Below are 16,525 nucleotides of genomic sequence, written 5' to 3' on the forward strand. Positions count from 1 at the left end.
ATCACGGGGTAGTGGACATCTCCTGGAGTCACACAGAGTCAGGATCTAAACAGTTCCAAACCTCCTTACCTGCTGTGCAAATCGACAAGTCCACGAGTTTCTGAAAAGAAGCACAAAGAAGGAAGAGAGAACACCCTCTCCGCGCGCACACACACACACACAGGTGCGTGCAAGTGTGCACTGGCGTGTACAACCAGGAACCTAGTTTGCTAAGCAGAGATGTTGGGAGACATGCCTCCTCTGGGCCACCCCCTGCCGGGCCTTCTGCAGCTGACACGCAGCACAGCCGGCTCCTGTCCCCTGCTTAGCACGGCTGCCACTGCACCTGCTCCCCACACGGTTCCCAGGCTTGGCCTTTCCAGTGCTGGAGGGGCTGCAGGATACCCCAGCACCTCCCCGCTGAACACCAGCGGCCACTGGTCAAAGCAGCTGGAAGTCAGAGCCTCCCCCGGCCCCGGATGGGAGCAGATGGGGAATACACAACCCTGGGACTCAGGCAGGAGCCTCGGCCTCGGGCAGACGGCAGAGCGGCCGACACCTGGAGAGAACAAGGTCCCCAAGGACAGCGAGAAGGGACATTCCTGTGCCCGAGTGACCCTCTCCCCCAGCAGCTGAGCATGGCCTGTTTCAGAGCAACTTGGGTGCCCACTGGTCAGCACAATGACAGGAACAGGCTCTTAACGAGGACCCTCCTTCAACACCTTTCCTTTGAAATGTCAACATTCATTCATTCAACACCTTTTTTTTTTTTCCCCCTAAGCACTTACGATAAATTAAGCTCTGTTCCAGGTACTGGAGATACAAGAGTGAACAAAACAGGGACTCCTGGGTGGCTCTGCGGTTGAGCTTCTGCCTTTGGCTCAGCACAGGGCTCCGGACCTGGGATTGAGTCCTGCATCGGGCTCCCTGCAGGAAGCCTGCTTCTCTCTCTGCCTATGTCTCTGCCTCTCTGTCTCTCTCTCTCTCTCTGTGTGTGTGTGTGTCTCTCATGAATAATTAAAGAGATAAAATCTTAAAAAAAAAAAAAAAACCCACAAGAGTGAACAGAACAGACAAAGGCCTGGCCTCATCCATGAGGCTAATGTTCCTGTAGGGTAGACAGACAAGCCACACACACAGATAAAGTACCCTGTGTGTGCCCAGAAGTGGCAGACATGGTGGATTCAAGGGAAGGACAGGAAGGGAGTGGTTGCAATTCTACATCAGTGGCCAGGGTGTGGAGGCCTCATCTGGAAGGTTTTGTTGGAGCAAAGACCTAAAGGAGCAGAAGGAGATGGCCAGGCAGGTATTGGAGTGGAAAGCATCCCGAGCAGAGAACCTGACATGCAAAGGCCCTGAGGCAAGTACCGCTTGGCTTGTTCAAGGAACAGCAGGAGGACAGCATGAGCATGAGGAAGGAGAGGAGAGGATGCGGGTGGGAATGGGGTCAGGCCTTGTCGGCCACAGGGCACTCTGGCTGTCTTCTGACCTTCACAGGAAGTGACTGGAAGCTTTAGAGCAGAGCAGGGATGTGGCCTGACTTGAATCGTGGAAGATCATTGGCTGCTGTAGGAACAGACGGCAAGGGCAAGATGCATGCAGAGCATCCCCAGGGCCGTTTGCTGTACCCCAGCCGAGGGGAGGGCGGAGTGGCTCCAGGTAGGAGCTGTGGCAGGAGTGACAGGGGTCAGACTCTCACACCGGTGCGTTGATAGCATATTCGTGTCGTCTCCCACAACCACCACCCAGTGAGGGGCCAAGTGGGGCCTCTGGCATCCAGCAGGCCTGAGTGTGAGTCCTGCTCTTCTTCCTTTCTAGCTGCTTCTCTCTGGAGAAATTGAATCCCACAAAGCTCCCTCGTTTCCTCATTGGAGAAACAAGGTGTTGTGAACCTCTGGGCACAGCTTCGGGTATGCAGTAAGTGCCCACTAATGACTAGACCTATGGATGTTCTTCCTTTTTATCGTGGTGCGACCAAGCTTTGTGGGGTTGGACGCCACGACAGTTGTTTCCAATAGTGTGCCCCGAAATGCCCCCCTCGTTACAATGTTGCCCGCTCCGAATGAAACCCCAGCTTCTGTTTTGAAGCTCGGGATACTCCGACCCTGTGGCCATGCCAGCCTCCCAGTTGTGACCTCGGGGGCAGCATAGCTCATGTTTAGACTTGCAAACTCTGAGATAAAAATTATGGGGAGAAAGACCTTTGGGATCAAGAACTATCTTTGGCATAAACTCCACTGAGCTAATTTAAGTCCTTAACCAATTTTCCACGTAGTAGGAACTATGTTCGGTTTTTCCTATTCCCATCAGTAGTTTTCCAGAATAATTTCACAGGACTTTGTGCATGGAGCTGTCACACGGCACAGCCACAGAGCCCAGGGCTCAGTCGTGCAACAAAGCTTGGACTCCTTGCTCACCGGGGTGGGTCACCCTCTCGTGGCTTCTGCGGGGCGGGTTTTCTTCGGCAGCCACTATTTCTTTCTTTCTTTTTATTTATTTATTTATTTATTATTTATTTATTTATTTATTTATTTATTTATTTATTTTTAAATTTTTTATACGTGTATTTTTTTATAATAAATTTATTTTTTATTGGTGTTCAAACTATTTCTTTCAAATTCAGTGGAAATCTTGCCACACGATGAGGTCAAAGCAGCAGGATCATAACATAACATCAAAAAAAAGGGTCGAAATAGCAGGGATTTCGAAGTTGAGCCCTGGACCCTGGGTCTGTTCCCAGCACTTCAAACTCCCCAGAGCTGTGGGACTCCAAGATCTTTCCCGTGACCGTGGCCTTGTGGGGTGCATTTAGCGCCCTTCCCGGCCCTCCGCCCACCTTCTCCTGGTTCCCATCCTGAGCACCCAGGGAACCATCACCAACGTCACAGTGAGCTCCTCATCTTTGCCATCCCCTGAGGATGGGGGAGAGCTTGTCGCAGCAATGGCCCACCCTGTCCTGGCCTTCCCTTCTCTCTCCCCACCTCCTCTCAAGGGCAAGGGGCTCCACCTAACACACACAATGCAGATGCCCAGGTCCCTGCCCTCCAATCCCCCTACTAACTGCGAGGGGATTTCTGCGGACAAGCTTTGCCCCAGGGGGACTCCACCAACACCCCCAGCTCCAGGTGGCAGCGGTGAGTCACGCACAGCGGCCCACCACCCTCACCCAGACTTTACGGCGGACCCTCAGCATCCTCCCTCCTCCTCACCCCAGTGTGGGCACCACAAGGCTGCTGGGGGGGCATCTTTAGGAACCTAAGTCCTATTCTACTGCTGTGCCCACCCAGGGGCTGAAGGCCACCCCCTTGCTCATCTGGGGCTGTTTGAGGCTCTACACCTGACACAGCTCCTCGCCTAGGACTCCCTTCTCCCCTTTGCTCTTCCAAAGTTGGCGCACATGCTCTTCTGCTATCCGCGAGGTCGTCCCGGGCTCCTCCCACCCTCACTCCCTGTGGAGGGTGCTGGGGGGCCTCCCAGATCCTCCTCCAGACCCTCAAACTCCAGCTGCCCTGGCGATGGATGCCGATGGCTCATGGCTGAGTCCTTCCCCAGGAGCCACCACAGGGACTTGACTTCCACAAAGTCATGCCCTCTGCCCGCTGGCAGCCTGACCACGTGGGCAGTGGGGTCGAGGGCAGAGTCGGGGAGCAGGGGCAAAGGCCCCGTCTCTTGCCTTGATTCAGGAGGATTCTGATGAACATTCTGGATCTCCCTCTGTTGCAGCAGCATCACAGGGCAGCTCTTCCCTCCGCCATCCTGCTTCCCTCCCTCCCCCGACACACCTCCTGCACACAACCTCCCCTTCAGAGCCTGCTTGTGGGGAACAGACCTGTAGCACCCTTTACCCAAGGCAGCACCCCTTGCCCCAGCACCCATCATGCCCCACCAGGACTCTCCAGGGGCCTGGTCTCCCCCCGCAGACCCCCGTCTCCTTGGAGTATTTACTCATTCATTGCACAATGCTTACTAAGGAACCCTGACCTGCTGTCTGCCTCTCTCATTCATTCATTCATTCATTCATTCATTCCACAAATCTTCAACGAGCCCGCAACTGCGTGGTAAGTGTTAGGAATGAACCAACCGGCGTGGCACCTAGAATCCACCTCCCCTCTGTGTCCTTTTCTTGGGGTTACTGTGACAATGACCACAAACTCAGAGTCTTGGAAACACACGACTCTTGGCTGGAAGTCCCGCGAGGGTCTCCTGGGGCTAACATCAGGATATTGGCGGCTGCGTTCCTCCTGGAGGCTCTCGGAGGGAGGCCCCTCCTTGCCCTGCCAGCTTGGGGGTCTGCCCACCTGCTGCATCTCTCCCACGCCGCCTCTGTCCCCACATCTCTCCCACTGACTAGCTCTGCCTCCCTCTTCCCTAAGGACCCTTTCAATTGACATTGGGCGCTTAGACAATGCGGGACATGCTCCCTACTCAAAGGTAAACTGATCGGCGAATTTAGCTCCCCTTTGCCACTAACCTAAAACATTCACAGTCTGGGGATTAGACGGTGGGCAGCCTCTCACCGAGCAAACCCCTCCCATCGGCTGTGCTACATGGTGAAGAAGGATCCAAGACGACGCATTTGCTTTGGCGTTTGGACAAATCCCCACCCACGCCCTAACGCCCCTTCCGCCTCGGCTCTGCAAAATTAACAATCACCTCTTTTTAGGAAGCAGGAACCATTTTTTCTGTAATGACATTCAATACCCTAAACGTTTTCACTCCTGCTAATGTAATGGTATCTTACGTTGTCAAGCCTCAAAGGAAAACGAGAAATCATTGTAATCCCCTGGAGTCGCTGTGTCTGGTGAGTTATTGATGAGAACTCTTCTGGGACAAAGTTCCAGAGCAGACGTCGTCTCCTCTTCACCTGTGAACACACACCCTCCGTCCCCACCACTCCCCTGAGAGTGCTACACACCCAAGTTGTGTGCGCGACACACCTGCCTCGTTGTCTGGAAGGCAAATCTTCCACGTAGAGTCTATCCTTGGGTTTGTATCTCCTTGCCTTGGAACTCACTAGATTCCCAGATGCACCTCAAGGGTGATGCTGACCAGAATTTCCAGGCATTTGTCAGGACATTGAATTTGCAAGACAAACTTGCTGTTGGGGATCGTGGGTGGCACGTAACACCACTGCTTAGTCCCCCCCCCCCCGGGGGGACTGCCCTATGGAAAGGAAGTGAGAAACTAGGAAAAGAAGAGCTGATATTTATTTAAGAGCATCTGCTAGATGCCAGATATTTTCCAAATGTTAACTTGGTCGATCATGGCAAGTCCTGTGGGGCCAAAACTCTCCCCAATTTAGAAATGAGAGCTGTGGGAGCTCCCTATGGCTGCATAGAAAATTATTCCAACACCTCAGGACTGAAACAACAAACATGTGTCCTCTCTCCGTTTCTGTGCCCCAGGGGTTAGGGAGCCACTTAGCCGGATGGTTCTGGCTCAGAGTTCTCACCAGTTGGCAGTCAGGGTGTTGGCAGGAGCTGCAGGCATCTGAAGGCTTGACTGAGACCAGAGGATCCACTTCCGAGGGAGGCAGAACAATGGCCCCACAGTAATGTCTCCATCCCAAGCCCTGCACTTTGTGAACGTGCTGGGTTACACCGCAGAGGGTAACTAAGGTCGCTGACCAACCTCTGGGGATTGTCCTGGATTATCCAGGTGGGCCAATGTCATCCCAAGAAGAAGGAGACAGGAGGGGAAGTTCAGAGCGAGAGAGGGACAACAGAAGCATCATCGAAAGGATGTAACATTGTTGGTTTTGGAGGCAGAGGAGAAGAGGCCACAAGCCAAGGAACATGGGCCGTTCTAGACCCTGGAAAAGGCAAGGAGATAGATTCTCCCCTAGGGACCCTGGAAAGGCACACAGCCCTGCTGACACTTTGATTTTAGCCCAAGGGGATCCCTGTTGGACTTCAAACCTACAGAAATGTAAGATAAATTTGAGGTGTTTGAGGCTGCTGGGTTTGTGGTCACTTGTTACAGTGGCCGCAGACAATGAATACAGCTCCTGAGATGGTCCGCTCATGTGGTCGTGGGCAGGAGACCGCAGTTCTCCACCAGGCGGCTTCCTCTCTAGGCTGCTTGAGTGGTCTTCCCACAGGTCAGCTGTCTTCCTCTAGAGCAAGGGACCCAAGAAAGAGATCCAGGAGCAGGCCTCGATGCCTGTTGGGATCTGGTGTCACAGGCCAAACGCCAGCATTCCCACCACATCTGGCTCTACCCCTAAATCCAGCTCACACCTAAGGGGCGGGACTAGGGCTCTACCTTTGCGAGGGTGGAGCATCCAGGCATCCGTGGACTTTATCACACATCCAAGACCACCCTCGACTGAGCAGTGGGCTTGACATTTTAAAACACAAACACAACCAGAAACAACTCCCAAAACCCTCAGGTCTCTGACTCCACCAAGTCCGTAGTCTCTCCCTTTCACTGAATTGCAGAGTTGGCTCTGAGAGGCAGACACCCTGTCCTCGCTTCACGAAGAGGGGGACCGAACCTGTGTCCCCAGGTGCAGAAACGGACAGAACACTTTTCAATACTTTTAAATTCCCAAGTGAACATTGCACTCCCAGCCAAGATGAGGCCTCACCGGCATTTGCGTGAAATGACATCAATTCAATTTGCTGATACTGTGACCGGAAGCTCTGGCTGGGAGTTATGGAGGTCTTTAATAATAAATGCAAGAACTAACGTTATTAAAGAAGCTCTGTCTGACAGACAACATCTTTCAAAAATGTGGCCTCTCTGGGCAGCAAAGAGCATCTTGGTGGGGGTGAGGTGGGGAGTCAGCGATCTATAGCAGCCTTCTCCTTTTACTAATGGGGAAACTGAGGCCCAGAGTGGGGAAGGCCACCCCCCAGCCCGCCATGAGAATTAGATAAAGCCAGGACTGGACCAGGACATCTTCATTCTCAAGTCAGTGCTCGCAGCCTTTCAAGGAAAAGTTTTTCCTTAAAGAGAGAAGGACAAGCAGGGACATTAATGAAGAATTTCTAACTATTCCTCAGGGGCAGGCTTTGGCAGTTTTTAAGCCAGAATGCTGATGAGGAGAGGGCATTAATGTGTTTCCATGGGAACTGACTGGAGGAAAGTGATGCTTACTCTTGGAAGTAGGAGTTGGGGAAGGAAGAAGTTGGGATCTCCTGACTGAACAACTAAGTGGCTCCTGGAAGAGGAGTCCAATGGGCAAGACCAGACTGTGGGCTGTGAGTTTCCTCTCCACCCTGGCCAGTCCCTGAAAGAGGGGGATTCAGATGAATGGATGCTTTGGATTTCTAGAACAATTCCCAGGACCTACCCTGGCACCTGCCTCCAGCCAGGCTCAGAGCTGTGTAGAAATTCAAGAAGAATCATATCCCTTTAGAAATACTCGTGACCTTCTATCTGTGTCCCCACTCAAACCATGTCTCCTGCCTTCCTCCCCCTCTCCACCTGACACCTCCCACATCCACCCAGCTGCCCAGGCCCGAAGCCCAGGAATCGCCTTCCCAAACCATCCAGCCAACTGGACCCTGAGAGACATCTCCATCATGAAGGTCATTTTGCTGCAAGCAACAGAAACCTGGCCTGTCTTATTAAAAGGACATTGAGCTAAATGCAGGATGGGATCTTGGAACTGATCCTAGAACACAATTAGGACATTGGTGTATAAACTGGTGAAATCCAAATGAAGTCTAGCTACAGTTTGGTTAATGGTAACGGACCAGTCTTGGTTCTTAGTTTGATCAATGTACCATATGGATGTAAGAGGCCTGCAGCAGGGGAGCCTGGGTGAGGGGTATGTGTAGGGACTTGGACTCTCTTTGCAACTTTCCTGGAAATCAAAACTTATTCCAAAAGAAATACGTTTATTTAAGTTTTAAGACTAGAGGCACCTGGGTGGCTCAATCAGTTAAGGTCTGCCCTTGGCTCAGGTCATGATCCCAGGGTCCTGGGATGGAGCCCTGCATTGGGCTCCCTGCTCAGCGGGGAGTCTGCTTCTCCCTCTCCCTCTGGCTCTACCCCTGCCCTCTCACTTATACTCTCTCACATTCTGCTCTCTCTCTCAAATAAATAAAATCTTAAAATAAAATTTTAAAAATAAGTTAAAAATTTCAGAATGAATGAATGGATAAATAAAATGTGATGTATACATACAATGAAATATTACTCAGCCTCTAAAAAACAGGAAATTCCGACACCTGCCACAACGTGGGTGAACATAGAAGAATATGACGCTCAATGAAATAAACCAGTCACAGAAGACAGAGGTAGGATGATGATTGCTGGGGCTGGGCGGAGCAGTGGGGAGTGGGGAGTTAGTGTTCAGCGGGTTCGGTTTCAGTTGGGGAAGATAAAGAAGTTCTGGAGGCGGATGGTGGTGTTGGTTGAAAAACAACGTGTGTGGACCTAAGACCACTGAACTGTATCTTTAAAGATGGTTTAAATGGTGAATCTTGTTATTTGTGGTTTGCTATGATTTTTTTTAATTAAGAAAGACCCTGTGGAGATCACATTCTTGGGGAAGGCTTTGGAGGCGACACAGCCAGCACTGAACCCCAAACTACCCTTGCAGACCTGGTTGGGTGCAGCCTCCCGGCCAACATGGCCTGGCACAGACACCCCCAGTGCTGGCCCGTGGCCCCAGACACAGCTGACCTGGAGATCCAGAGGGGTCTCTGTTGCCACCGGCCCCCTCACCAGCATGTCCCTGCTTCTTCACAAACTTCTGATTCAAAGGGCAGAAGCTCCGTCTTGTGTCCATGGGCTGGATGCAAAGGGCTCTGGGAAAAGAAGGATGTGTGACTTGCATCACTTTCTATTGTGCAAGGCAGTTTCTAGCTCACAGGGCAAGAGATTCTCCCAAATAGTTTGGAAATATAACCTTGCCTTCCATCCACACACTTCCAGTTCAGACCAGCAGGATGTCTTAGCCCAACAGTCCTTTTTTTTTTCTTTAAGATTTTATTTATTTGAGAGAGAGAGAAAGAAATCATGGGGGGAGGGGCAGAGAGAGAGGAAGAAACAGACTCCCCACTGAGCAGTGAGCCTGATGTGGGACTGGATCCCAGGACCCTGGGATCATGACCTGAGCCAAAGGCAGATGCCTAACCAACCGAGCCATCCAGGGTCCCCATTGGGCCAGCATCCTAATGTGCTCCTAACTGTCTCTGTCTCCAGAGGTACCCGCTTCTCATCTGACCTCCCCTGCAGCCTCTGTGTCCCCCTAAGTCCCTCTCTCTTCCTTGCACACATCCACTGTGTCACCAAGGATAGCTAGTTCAGCACCCCCTTACCTCTTCTCCATGACCTCCTTTCCACTTCTACTCTAGAACCTTCCGACAGGCTCTCATTATTTCCTCACTGGTCCCCAGAACCAGGAGTGGTCTTGACCACTGTCAGCTTCCCACCGTGATGCTTTTAGAATATAAACCAGACCAAGGTGCTTCCCTGGTCAAGGCCCACCTACCACTGGCCCCTCCATGCCTTCGGGCTAGAACACCAAGGCCTTAGCCTGGCATCCATGAACCTTCCCCCACAGCTTCCTCTCCTGTCCTAACAAGAGCATATCCAGCTGCTGGCCCCCTGTCCTCTCTCATGCCCCCAGAGCAATTAGGCTGCATATTCTAAATGGAACGCCCTGCCATCATTGTTGGCCAAGTAAAAGACACCACTCCAATGTGAAGTGGAGATTGAAGATTTCCTCATCATTGAAGATTTCCTCACAACTCAGGGCCAGGGTGGGACCCTTTGCATCCCCCTAAGCTCCAGCATGGCACCCATCCCTGGACTGGAGCATGCTACTCACTTCGTGCTACCCATGACCCTCTCTGACTTGGGAGAGCCTTTATGTCTGGGACAATATGTCTTGTTCACCATAACATCCTCAGTATCTAGCACAGAAAACCATAGGCACTCAATAAATGCTCCATGAATGAATGAGGCAAGTGAACTTTTGGACCTTAAAAAGCCTCCAGTCCTGGTGGAACAGACCTGGCCTTCTAAAACTGAGGGATTTTGCTCTCCTCCCGCTGGCACCTCCTGACCACAAGAGCTCTCCCCTCAAAGCTACCAGGAGGCCAGCCTTTGGCTTCTCTCTGGAACTTCCTGTCTGATCTCAGCCCAGGACAGCTCAGAGCAACAGCCTGAGCAACAGCCCTGCTCTGCCCAGGCCAGCATTGGCTCCACCCCAGATCCAGGCCCAGACTTCCATGATCAACCCCAAAACCTGCCTGGATATCCAAGCCCCACTTGCTACCCTCTCTTCCTCACCACCCTGCACCCTTCCTTCCTGCTCCTCTGCCTTCTTTCTCTCCTTTCCTCCCTCTTGTCTGTCCACAGACGTTTCTGGGAGTGCCTTCAGCCTGTCGGGCAGGAGGAAAATGAACGAATCAATATGTCTTGGTGTAGCTACTCTGTCCCTGTGCCAGACACCTAATACAGAGTACCTCCTGCCTCCTGCCCCCTGCCCACAAGCTCAGATGTCAGGATTCTGGTGCTCAGCTTAAAGGGAGGAGCATCCACTTCAACAGGTGCAACCATTCATCCAACCCTACTTATAAGTCGCCTGGCCAGAGTTCAAACCCTGATTCCAAAGGACACCCTCTTTTCCTTGCAGCATCTGCTTCTACTTTGCCATCCATGTCCTTCTGCAAGAGGAGGACGGCCTGAGCCTTCTGACCTTGAAGATCTTTCAGCACCACAGCTGGCGGAGAGCTCCCCGCCCTCCAAGATTTTGACAAAAACCTGCGGAAGCCCAGCAGAGGGGACCATTCGCTTGGGTGGGGGTGGCAGGGATGGTGGGATTGCGACTTCAAAAACAGAGTGGGCTTGGGCTTCAGGGAAGAAAGTTCAAGGGTAGAACAGGCAAGAAGGATGGGGTGAGCTGCGCAAACATGCTGACTCCCCAGAACACAGTGAGGCCTGTGCGTCACTGGGAAGTGATGCCCTTCCCCGCAGACCACAGAGGAAACGGAAATAGCAAGCCATGATAAAAATAGCACCAGGAATGACGTTGACTTTCTGGGAACCACGTGGAAAGTGAGATATGGCTAGAACTCCACTGGTGAAGTCATTCGGATTGATCTGCCCTCTTGCAGGGGGGAAGGTGGGGAGGTTTAGCTTCAGATGGAGGGAGGTAAAGGTCTCCTTTGATACCAAGATAATTTTCCAAGTCGCAGAGCCTGGCGATGCCTAAACCACTTTTCGGTGTTTAAATAAGGGGGCTTTGCAGCCTAGGGCAGTGAAAGTCCCTCGGCAGGAAGGGTCAAAGAAGGAAACCCACAGTCATTGTTCACGCTGTAATGACAGTTAAAAAGATAATGCAAACCAAGCAGGAGGGCCCTCTCCAGGAAGCCTCTGACAGATGATGAAGTGCAGGAGGGAGGGCCAGGGTCAGATCAGCAGCACAGGAGTCCACCCCCCCCCTGCAGAGGCTGGGGGAGAGGGGCTAGCCTTCTCCAGCTCCAGCTCGCTGGAGATTTTGTGTTGTTCCCAAGTCTTTCTTACCAGAGTTCACCCTTTGTAGAGATTCTCAAAATAATAGATTCTCATAATAAGAGAGAGAGTGAAACGTAGATTAACATGCTAATCAAGCCCTGGGTAATTAAATTTACTTTAACTGATTCTATAGGCTTTCACTCGTCAGAAAACAAAAATAATCTCCCCTCAATGCCTTTCCTTGTTTCTTTGGCTGCCGGCAGGAAAAATCAAGTTGGCGTCTCCTCAAAGGGCATATATCTGAGGGGTCTGGTGAAAGCTACGGGATCCTCTTCCTTTATGAAAATAACCATAATCACACACACAAATACTGTTACTACTAAGAATTTTACTCTGCATCCAGCTGACCCCAAGCCTGGTTCTTATATGCATTACCTCCTATTTAATCCTTGAACTACTCGATGAGTAGGTACTTTGTGTTATCCCCATTTTATGGATAAGGAAGAAGAGGCATGGAGAAGGTAAGGAACATACCCGAGGCACACAGGCCATTTGTGGCTGAGCGAGGACCCAGAATCGGATGGTCAGCACCCAGTTCTTAGACAGCATGGCATAAGCAATTTGGGAAGATCTCTGCTTTTATTCCTAATGTCTTATTTTGTAAGTGCCTTACACTAGGAGTCAGTAAACTACATGTATGAGCCAAATCCAGCCCTTGGGCTTTTTTTTTTTTTTTGAAATAAAGCTTTATTTAGCCATGCTCATTCATTAACATCTTGTCTGTGGCTGCAGCCGCAGAGTTGAGTGTTTGTGACCAAGACTGGCTGGCTTGCAGAGCCTGAAGTATTTATTATCTGGCCCTTTTTAGAACCCCCCCCCTCAAAAAAAAACCTGTCAATCCCTGCCTTAGATCCTTGGTCTTCACCCTGCAGGAGAGGGAGAGTGGGTTCAGAAACTACCCATATCTGAGCCCCACCCCCAGAGATCCTGATTGAACTTGTATGGGGTACAGCCTGGGCATCCAAATTCTGGAAATCGCCCCCACAGCGGGGGCCCAAGTAATTTCAACTACAGCAACATTTGAGAAGCATTGCCTTAAACTGGAAGGGACTTACCTCTTGGAAGTAATTGCAAAAGTTTAGTTTGCACATAAGGAACACTTTACGGAGCACTGATGGATAACCCTGTCTTTCCTGGAAAATGAATAGCAGCCTAGAGGGTACCATGCTTGCAAGGAGAGTATAAGCCCACACCAGTGGGCCAGGGAAGACCAAGTGGCAAAGTGTATCACTGGCACATGTAGACACCAGGAGGAAACCTTCCTTCTGCTCTCAGTGTTTCCATTTTAAGGGACAGCAATTAGGGTACCATTCTTGGTTTCTGCTCATCCTTTGGTCACTCTGAATTCTGATCGGAGGAAGGGGAGGTGGGCATGCCCCCCTGATCCCCTCCTTCATTTCTCCCTCCCCTCCAGAACCAAGGTTCCCACAGGAAGTGTGTATTTGGGACTGCCTTTCCCTGGGTGTCAGGTTTATAGGGACAAGTGCCTGCAAACAGTGGTCTACTCGTGCCCATGGGCAGTGGGTTTGACTTTCTGATAAAGGGTTAGATGTCTCCTTTGTCTCCAAGCACCAAAGCCATGTCTCCACGTAAAGCATGTGATTTCCTTCCTTTTCCTCCTTCCTCATCAGTCCTCAGAGTGGTTCACTGAGCTGCCGACCTTGGCCATGTGATTTGCTTTGGCCAATGGAACATGTAGGAAAGTGCCAGTTTCAGGCTGAGACTTTAAGAGGCATTGCAAGTGACCCTTACCCTGGGTGCACGACTGCTGCCTGCCAGGAGAAAAGCATGCCAGCATCTCCTTGCATCCCAGAATCCGAGGCACACAGAGCAGAGATGAACCCTATCTGCAGCTTGAAGCAGGGCTGCCTTAGGGGACCCAGACCCATAAGTAGGAACAATAGGGGCTTTGGGGGTCATAAGTGACTGACATTGAGGGTTGCTTGATATGCATCAAAAAAAACCCTAATATATCCTCCAACCTAATGTTTAGAGGGGATATTTTGTTCTCCATCTGCTGAACTCATGCTAGGAAAGAGGTATTCTTTAACGATCCCTGGAACCAGAACAAGAAGCAACATTGTGTGGAATGGGGCTGTGCTTAGGAGCTACTTTGGATTTAGATCAACCCCAAACCATTTGCACACAGGATATAAGGTTTGAGATGGAGGACCCCCCCCCACCCCCCAGGGTGGACAGAAATAAACTGATTTGGGAACATTAGGCTGCTCTCAAAACGATAGTTTGGGAAGAATTCAAACCATCTTGCTACTTGTTGGGCCATTTGGAGTAGGGTCAGCATCAGAACTTGGTCACTGGACAGCATTTTCAAAGCTTCCAGTTTTCTCAAATGTTTACCCCTCCCCTTGGAGTATCTTCCAATGCTGCCTCCCTGCCTGGGCAGAGCTGTACCACGATGACCTTTTTATCTGTCTGTTTTCCCTTCTATTCTGGAAGCCACTTGAGGGCACTGTACAGACTGGTGTCCTACTCCCTGTCATATTCCTAGAACCTAGCTCACCGCCTGGCTCTGAGTTGGATGAATGAGTAACAGAGAGGCCCTCTGACGTTGGCAGGGCAAGCCGAGTGCACGCTGCCTGTCTTATAAGTGATGCTTCCCTTGGTGTTAGCTTTCCCAGGCTGTCACAGTCAAAGGAGAGGGCTGACAGAAGCACAGATTCCCAGCTCCCCTCATCTGCTCAACTCTGCAGGAGGTTCCCAGCTAAATGGATGAAGTTGAGCTCCTGGGGACCATTTCCACCATTCCCTAAAAGGATGAGGCACAGCTATCTAAAATGAATTATTCTTCACAGGAGACACCCTGTTGGCAGCCACTAAAGCAGTGTTTCCAAGGATATGGCATGCGTGCTTTCAGGGGCAGAAGTGGGCATAGACGTGGGAACTTTACCTCTGTCCTCTCTAGCCCTGTGACTTTGGGAAGGGAACCAAATCTCTTACAACCTCTTTAAAATGACCATCATGCTGCCTGCCTCAGAGTACTTAAACCATACATAGTAGATGCAAAATGTGTTGCTTGTAGTAGACACTCATTAGAACTGAGGGTCTTTCAGGGTTTGTTTTTTTTTTTCTTAATGTTTTGGTAACAGCTGGACTTTTAGCTGAATAGGCTTTTTATAACCTGTTCAGCCCATAAGACTCAAAAGGTAATTCTATTGTGTTTCAGTACATCTTGGATCTGCCTCGTTTGAGGGGATGTGAAGCAAAGAAATGCTGATTTCTATTCTAAGGACTTTCGAGAGCATGACACCTCTTTCAATAGCGAATATGAAAGTTTTGCAAATTAGAAATTAAAGGAGTAGCTTTGAACCTGCGTGTCAACTGGTAGCCTGACCTCACTCTGCCTTTCCAACCTTCTTGACCACTACTGTCCTCATGGAGCTTGGTGGCTGGTGGCCCGCTCCTTCCCTGAACCCGTTCTTTGGGCTGGCAGGCCCTTTCCTCCAGCACAAATAACAGTTCCTATACATCATCCTTGCCATGTCCATACCAAGTCCTGTTTTCAAGGTGGTCTGGATGCCACCTCCTCCAGGAAGTCTCTCCTGAAGCCCAGTGCACTTACTGTTTCTTCGTGCGTGCTGTGGAGCTTTAGAGGAAGACAACCCAGATTCACGTCTCTTGAGCTACATGACCTGAAAGTAAATAGCTTAACCTTTCTAGCCAGCCACTTTCTTGGGCAAAAACAGAACGATCACTTAAATTTGTAGTGTGGTTGTAAAGATTAAATGACAAAGATCTTTTATATAAAAGTCTCTGTTCGAGAAAAAAAAAGTCTCAGTTCATGGAGAGCACTCAATAAGCATTATTTCTTTCCTTCATCCTTCCACTGGCCTGTATCACTGTCTTCTCTGTCTCAGATGGAATGCTAGGTTCTTCTACAAGTCCACAGCTTGTCATTCATCCACTAAAAATGCCTTACTGATCATCTATTAGTTGCCAGGCCAGCGTGTGGGTATATGCATGAAAAAAGTGTTTAAAGATCCCTGCCCCCCACAAAAAAAAAAAATTCCCTGCCATCTTGGGGCTTAACTCCTGGTCTGGGAGAAAGTAAACAAGAGATGTAATAAATAAGTACAATGTTTTCTATGTTTGAAGGTCATAGGGTCTGGGGTGCAGGTTGCAGCCTTGAAGAGGTGGCTGGGAAAGCCTCCAGAAAAGGTGAAATCTGAGCATAGCCTCCAAAGAGAGGAGTAGATTTTTTTTCCTTAATAATGAATTTATTTTTTATTGGTGTTCAATTTGCCAACATACAGAATAACACCCAGTGCTCATCCTGTCAAGTGCCCCCCTCAGTGCAGATTGGATCCATTTGTTGAATGAGTCAATCCATAGAAACCCACATTTCATTTATTTCTAAGGGAAAATGACTCATCGGGCAAGAGCTTGAAATGTTTAAAGATTTCTACCAGACCCAGATCGTATCTAATTAATAGAGGGAAGGAGACGTCTCCGAGTATTAGCCCTAAAAGGCACACCCCGCTTTATGAAGAAGGGCCTCTTGCCGGGGGCGGGAGGGTGGGGACAGGGACCTGAGTCAGCAGGGAGACATTTAATTGACTTCCTTTGGTAAATGATATTTACAAATCGCCTCTGACAAGAGGAGTCTGTTTGTATAGTGAGTAATTCCTCCAGCTAATTCTAAAATGAGTTTGAGGCCTCTGGGCTGAGCTGTGCGAGCTGCATTCGAGAAGACTCCAGAGCTAGAGGTCCATCTGCGGACCCGGCCGGAATTTTAAAGATTCTCTTGGTTCAGTCGGCTGCGGAGGGCCGGTAGGGGGGCTTTGAGCCTGGGGCGGCTGCGGCCCCATCATCTGCGGGACATTGCGGAGAGAGCTTGCAGGCCGGTCTTCAGGGGGTCCTCGGGCCAGCCCAGCAGGTGGCAGCAGGGGCTCAGAGAGGGCAAGGGATTCCCCAAAGTCATGCGGCCACCGCCCACAGGTCTTGTGATGCCCACTCCAGTGATCTGCTCGGTCTTATCCACCTTGGGCCCGGAGACCCCAGTGCCGGGAGCGGGTGAGATGAGAGGAGGACCCCCCAGCTTATTCTGCCC

This window comes from Nyctereutes procyonoides, unplaced genomic scaffold, assembly GCF_905146905.1.
Source record: "Nyctereutes procyonoides isolate TBG_1078 unplaced genomic scaffold, NYPRO_anot_genome, whole genome shotgun sequence".
NCBI lineage: Eukaryota > Metazoa > Chordata > Mammalia > Carnivora > Canidae > Nyctereutes > Nyctereutes procyonoides.